At 39.6% G+C, this 7046-nt stretch overlaps 1 non-coding gene across 1 annotated transcript; it reads left to right on the top strand.

Annotated features, from left to right (window-relative positions):
- Nucleotides 1-226: 226 nt before the first annotated feature.
- On the top strand, nt 227-333 carry LOC145629779 (small nucleolar RNA R71). The gene has a single exon (XR_014111923.1). It is a non-coding gene; the product is annotated as a small nucleolar RNA R71 (small nucleolar RNA).
- The last annotated feature ends 6713 nt before the right edge of the window (nt 334-7046 follow it).

Raw genomic sequence — 7046 nt, 5'->3', positions numbered from 1 at the left:
TGAATTAATCATGTTGATAACATTTACCTCGTACTTTCCTCCTTTCTTGGAAGTGCTTCTCTCATTGGGGCTCCAATCGGTGTAGTTTTGAACTACATCCTCTATGATCTTTAGTGCCTCCGTGGGTGGCTTGTTCATGATTGGTCCACCCGATGCTCCATCCAACAATATTCGGTCCGCTCTCAAAAGACCTCTATAAAACCCATGGAGCAAGAGCCAATTCTCCATGCCATGGCGGGGGCATTGTTGTTGGTAGCTCTTGAATCTCTCCCAAGCTTCATAGAGAGACTCATTGGGCTCTTGTTGAAAGTTCGAAATCTTGGACCTCAACTCCGCAGTTTTCCCAAGAGGAATGAACCTCCCAAGGAATGCCGAAGTCACCTCATTCCATGTGTTCAATGAGTTCGGAGGCAACCTATCAAGCCAATCACTTGCACTCTCCTTGAGAGAAAATTTGAACATACTTAGAAGGATGTACTCCGGAGTCACCCCATTAGCCTTCACGGTGCTACAATACCGTGTAAATTGCTTAAGATGTGCAATGGGATCCTCATGCTTGGCCCCGGAAAATTGATGGCCCTCGATCAAGGTGATAAGGGCGGGCCTTATCTCAAAATTGTTTGCCTCGGTGGTGGGAGTAAAAATCCCACTCGCTTCTTGGTATGGAGGAAGGACACCAAACTCTCTCAAAGTTTTATTCGGTTGGGCCATGTCGAATTGGCGGATAGGTGGAGAAGTTGGAGAATTTATCCTTGGTGATTCTAATGGAATGGTGACTCCACTAGATTCACTAGAACTAGAATGATCGGACTTAACCTCAATTTGCAGCTCACTTAAAGTAGCACCGCTAGCTATCGCCCTCTTTTCTCTTCGATTTTCCCTCACGACTTTTTCAAGCTCGAGGTTCAACGACACAAGAGGAAGTGTCCTATTGCTGCGTTTGGGCATAAACAAAGAAGACTAGATGGAATATTAGCAGGTTAGTCAAAGAAAACAAAGAAAAATAAAGCTATACAAATGAACTAGGCTCACATATCTCATAAGTAACTCAATGCTTAACGCCATTCCCCGGCAACGGCGCCATTTTGGTCGAGGGAATAATCGGTCGTTGGACAATCACCCTAAAACCAAACAATATTTCTACCTAAACTAACCTAAGACAAGTCTAGGGTAAGTAGAGGATCGTATCCACAGGGAATGGGTAAGGACACCGAGAGTATGAAACGGTTGCAATCTAGTTCGGTCACAAATTGAGGGTTTTGATTAGACAACTACTATGGAGATAAACACTAGGGGGAAATGGGAATTGACTCCAACCAAACCAATGGATCAAATCAATAGGCAAGCATGAACACAAATCCTAAACCAAACTCAACTAACAAGATAGGCCAACCAAGTCTTAACAATGTGAAGTAGACTACTAACTTGAGTTTGTCTTTCAATCGGTCCAAGAAATCATTAAGGCACAAAAAATTGGGATTTCTCACCTAATTTTTGCAACTAAGACTACTACATCATTCAAACAAGGAACCATAATCAATAGGAATTTAGCATAATCATATAAGAGTGGGCTCACAACTAGACTCCATCTTTCAATGCTAGCATAGAAGTGAATACATGAACAATAAGTGGCCAACCAATTACACATGCAATTAACCAATCCCTTAACAATCAATCATCAACCCAAAATGAACATGCAAGCATAACATCAATCAACCCATGGCTTGGTTGGGTCTTCACCCAACCCTAGCTAATTAACTACTCACAAATCATGGTGAAAAACAACCTAGCAATTAAATCTAGGGTTAACATGAATTCAATTAAACTAGGAGAGAGATTAAACAAGGTGTTGAACATGCAAGAACAATTAACAAAGATTAAGCAAGAAATAAGATTAATCAAAGATAAAATAAGAAAATTAAATAACAAAGGAGAGAGAAAGAGGTTACTAATTGAAGCTCCAAAGTTGAGAATAATTGTTGTTGAAATTGATAGAACAAAGTTCCAATAATTCTTACCAAATGATTGAGTTTTGAGAAACTAAACTAAGGGAGAGGAAAACTATGAACTAATTAAGAGAATAAGTCTAAAGAAGTTAAGAGGGAAGAAGATCCATACAAATGAGCCCCCAAAATCTATTTATAAACCCCAATTACATAGTAAACTCCGCAATAGAAAGCTCGCAGAACCTATCGGGAGAGGCCTCTCCAAGGTCTGGAGAGGCCGCTCCTAAGGACTGGAGAGGCCGCTCTATGTCTTGGAGAGGCCGCTCTAAACTGGGGGAGATTGGGGCAGAATGTTCCGTAGCAGGGTGGAGAGGCCTCTCCAAAAAGGTGGAGAGGCCGCACCTCAAGTGGAGAGGCTGCTCCCCTATGTTGGAGAGGCCTCTCCTCATCTCTTCTTTCAAATCTGCCAAGTGAGGCAGGAAGTTCAGCAACGAGGTGCAGAGGCCTCTCCAAATAGGTGGAGAGGCCGCTCCAGGTGGGGAGGCCGCGGCATAAAGTTGGAGAGGCCTCTCCTCACAAAATCCTTGAAACTGCCAAGTTTGGCAGTAGCTACAGCAGCGGGGTGGAGAGGCCTCTCCACTGACCTGGAGAGGCCGCTCCTAGGGAGAGGCCGCGCCACTGTAAGGAGAGGCCTCTCCACTGCACATCTCTCTTTCTTCTTGACTTGGATCCTTTTCCTTGGCTTTTTTCTATCATCTTCTTGCTTCTAACCTTGGTTCATCATCCATAGGCTTCAATTGGTTGTCTTTGGACCTAAAATCTCAACAAAAACACTAACAACCCGTGAAGCATAGGATACACAAAAATTGCATAAAAATAGAGTGATTAATGAACTAAGGAATCAATTCCTCACATATTCAACGTTAAAAACCACTCTATAATCATACAAAATAGCATGCTATCAAGTTGCAAGCAAACCGAATCAAAGTAGGAATTATGCTCCTTTTATTTCTGTTATTTTTCTAACGATTTTATATTGGTAGAATTATTGTTAAATTGCTTCAAATGATGTTGATTCTATTATTTATTATTATGATCACTATATTGCATGTTTAAAGGGAATATGTAATTGAAAATCACGCCTAATAAGATAATTTGGATGACCGGCTTAGGTTCCTTTTTAATCTTGTTGTTTAATTCAAGTGATCACAAATTTTATAGAATTATGTGTTGCATTAATATTAAACCAATTTAGCTTAATAATAGATTAGAGCAAATTGAATTTTTGTTTGTATGCCTTTGAGATCGCAGGAATGCTTTTCACTATAAGAATCGAGTAGAGGCCAATACGGGCGAATGTGACTCCATGACTCACTTCGTACCATCATCCCCGATCCTCCTTTCGTGGTTCCGAAACATATGGAGTTAGTAATCTCATGGATTATGAATGGGGTGTAACCTTCACGGGTCAATCGTTGTTGCCTTCGTTGTCCCTTATTCGTGGTTGCCTTTTATGATCCGTGAACGGTTTACAAGTTCCTTAAAAACTTGTTGGCGGCTCCCTACTAATCGTTGTCCCTAATCGTAATGTCAATTCCCACTTCCTATGAGTGCCAAGCATATTCACAGCATGCTTTTACGTAGGCGCACTTCGAACGACGCCTACAGTCCTATTTGTTTGTTCTTTGTATGGAGGTCCTCTCGGCCATGCTTCGAAAGGCAGAAAGGGATTCTCTCTTCAAAGGAATCTGTTTTTCTCGAGGAGCTCCTGTAATTTCTCATCTCTTCTTTGCTAATGATTCCTTATTATTTCTGCAAGTTTCTCCTGAATCATGCGGCAATCTTACTTCTCTTTTAGCAGATTTCTGTTCGCTTTCGGGACAAGTAATTAATCTTCAGAAGTCATTTGTGAAGTTTAGTCTGAATACTCCGACAGTTATCGAGACTTTCTTTCTCACAGTTTGAAGCTTCAGTGTAAATCATCTTTGGATTCTTACTTGAGTTTGCCTGTGGAGTTAAGTCGAAGTAAGGTTTCGGACTTTACTTTTTTGTTGATAAAGTGGTTCAACATCTCTCCTCTTTTGCTTCTGTTGGCCTTTCTTCTACAGCAAAGTTGGTTATTATAAATTCAGTTTTGGTGGCCTCTTTTAATTACGTTCTTTCAGTGTTCAAGGTTCCTTCTTCTATTTGTTCTAAGGTGGATAATCTTTTGGCTCGTTTTTGGTGGAAGTCGGATCCTCACTCCCGAGGTTTGGCCCTTCGTTCTAAAACTATGTTGCACTTACCTAAGGGCTTAGGAGGTCTTGGTATCCGTCGTCTTAGTAGCTTTAACTCTGTTCTTCTTGCTCGTCAGTGATGGCGGATACATCACCATCCTCAACTACTGGTTTCAAGGCTCCTTATGACAAAGTATCGCTCTTTACGTCTTTTTTAGACTAGAAGGATTCCTGGTTCTTCTTGGGGATGCCGCGGATTGTTGTTAGGATTATCAGTCTTATCTGATGGTATTGCTTGGAAAGGTGGTTAGGTTCCAATGTTCATATCCTTGAAGACTCTTGGGTACCTGGAGAGCCTTTGGGTCTTCGACAGAATTCTAGTGAGACGTCGACTTCGTCTCATGTATCTTTAATCATTAATTCGCGTTCTTACGCATGGGATCGACTTTAGTCCATAAGATGTTCATTTCAAATTCAGCCATCCGTATTCTGGCTTTAGAATGTCTTAGTAAACCAATGGATGACTTTGTGTATTGGAAATTTTCTAGAGATGGTTCTCTTACTACCAAGTCTGCTTATGCTATGTTGTTTCTTTAGTCAGCAAGTACTGTTGGAACAACTTTTTTCCCTTATTCTTGGTGGAAGATATCTTGGGGTTTACCTCTTTTACCTAAGTTGCAGTGTTTCTGTTGGAAGCTACACAATAATGCTTTGCCGATAAACTCTGTTTTGCACGTAAGAGGGATCCCTGTAGACTCAACGTGTGTTCTGCGTTTGAGTAACTCAGAGACAACTGATCACTTGTTTCGTGAATGCTCCTTTGTTTATGTTGTTTGGGCATCTATTGCATCTCTATCTATGCTTCCGGTTTGTAGGGATAAGTCCTTTGTGGATTGGTTTGTTGAGCTGGTTTCTAACTTAAGACGTGCCAAGTCGTGGAAATCTTTGGTGCACTTCACTTCTTTTATTAGGCAATTTGGCAGGCCCGAAATCATAAGATTTTTCGACAGGATATTTTGTCTCCAGCTCTTATTATCCATCTCATGCAGGATTGGGTGTCTCGCTCATTGGCTGCACAGGAAATTAAAGGTTCCTTATGATGTTCTGTCACACACTCCTCTCGTACTCCTATACTTTCTGTTAGTTCGTGCAGGGTTAGGGGGTCTTCTCTGTCTGATTTCGATGTTTGTCTGGTGTTTGATGGTGCTTGTAAGATCCGATATTATACTAGGAGCGGGTTGGATTTTCAGAAAAGTCCATTATGATAAAGTATTGAGTGGAGGCTCGAGAGCTTTTCTTTCTTCTACTGCTTTTCAGTCAGAACTTCAGGCTTGTCTTTGGGCCCTCAGGGCAGCGGAACGTCGCGGGTTTCAGCCTCTGTTGATTTACACTGACTGTTCATCCTTGTTCTTCTCTCTTTGCAATGGTACTGATCGGGATATTTCTAGTCTTTGGTTGCTTCATGATATCCGGAATATCATCCTCCAATTCTAAGTTTGTGAGATTTGCAAGGTCCCTTGTCAGTGGGTTGCTCCGACACATTGGTTGGCTGTACAAGCCCGTTGTCATCGTTTTCTTTTTTGGTCCTTTTAGTTTAGGTTTTGTTTCTTCTCTTTTTTAGTGCTTCTTGTAAATATATATATATATATATATATATATATATATATATATATATATATATATATATATATATATGACTACCTATTAGAGTATACCCAATGGTTAACCACAATCATTTTGGTTATTATCTATTTTATTCATTTCTCTTTCTTCCACCTATTTGTAACCACTTGACAACCATTTTATAACCAATGTATGTCAATGGTTGCCCATAAATTTTATTCAATAAGTAGAGAGTCTTAAAAAAGTGGGTAAATCAATAACCATGTTACAATAACCTGGTTAAATTTTTAACCAGATTATTGTTTTATCTCTCCTTTTTTTTCATCTCTCTACAATTATTTATAATATTTTTACACTCTCTCACCTAATAACCACCCTAAATGGTTAATGGCTGGCTATGCTCTTAACTAAAAAAACACATGTGTACCGCTAGTAACTATAGATACCAACCCGTGTCTACCCAAAACTATTTAATAATTGGAAAACACAACTCGATAAAATTGGATCAAATCTAAAGAATAACTAAAAATTAGTTAACAAACCTACTATGTCACCGAATCTAAATTAATCTAACCTAAAATAAACTCAAACCGATCTAAATTTGATTTAAAAAATTGAAGGAAGTTTTCTCTCTCTAAAAGGAGAGCTTATCTCTCTAGAATGCTAGAGCCCATTCCCTAATTTCCCTCCACCGACTCTCCGTCCTTCGCCGCTACACCTCCAATTTCCTCAATTACAAAGTGAAATAGGTAGCTCAAGAGTATAACTCAATAGTTTTATGTAGAAATTGAAAGATTTAGTGGATTTTTAGTCCTTGTTCTGATCGGTGGCGTGACCTTGTTTGCGATTTCGCTCTCCATGAATTTCTTTTCCACGTTCACTTTAAATGGCAGAACAACAATACTTTAATCACTCAAGTTGTAAGTATTTTAGTGATAAATCCCAAAATGATCGCTCCAACATAAGCTCTAATCCCTGTCTCCATCTTCATCATGTTCTTGGTAAATTTATAGACTACTGAAAATTCTCGGAATTTCGTATCCAAGAGTGGGTGTCAAAGGACTGGATTAAATTTGGAGATATTAAAGTCCAAAAATTTGACAATATTTTCCTGTTTCTCTGTAACGACGAGGTACCTTTAAACTTATGCGAGATGAATGTTATTGATGAGTCTATTTTATATATATATTTATTCCCCGTCCCACGGTCATATTTGTGCTTATTTGGGCTCTACGGAGCTATTTTTATTACTAATATACGT

This window comes from Chenopodium album, chromosome 4 (genome assembly GCF_948465745.1).
Source record: "Chenopodium album chromosome 4, dcCheAlbu1.1, whole genome shotgun sequence".
NCBI classification, from domain to species: Eukaryota; Viridiplantae; Streptophyta; class Magnoliopsida; order Caryophyllales; family Amaranthaceae; genus Chenopodium; species Chenopodium album.
This window is presented reverse-complemented; position numbering and strand designations above follow the sequence as displayed.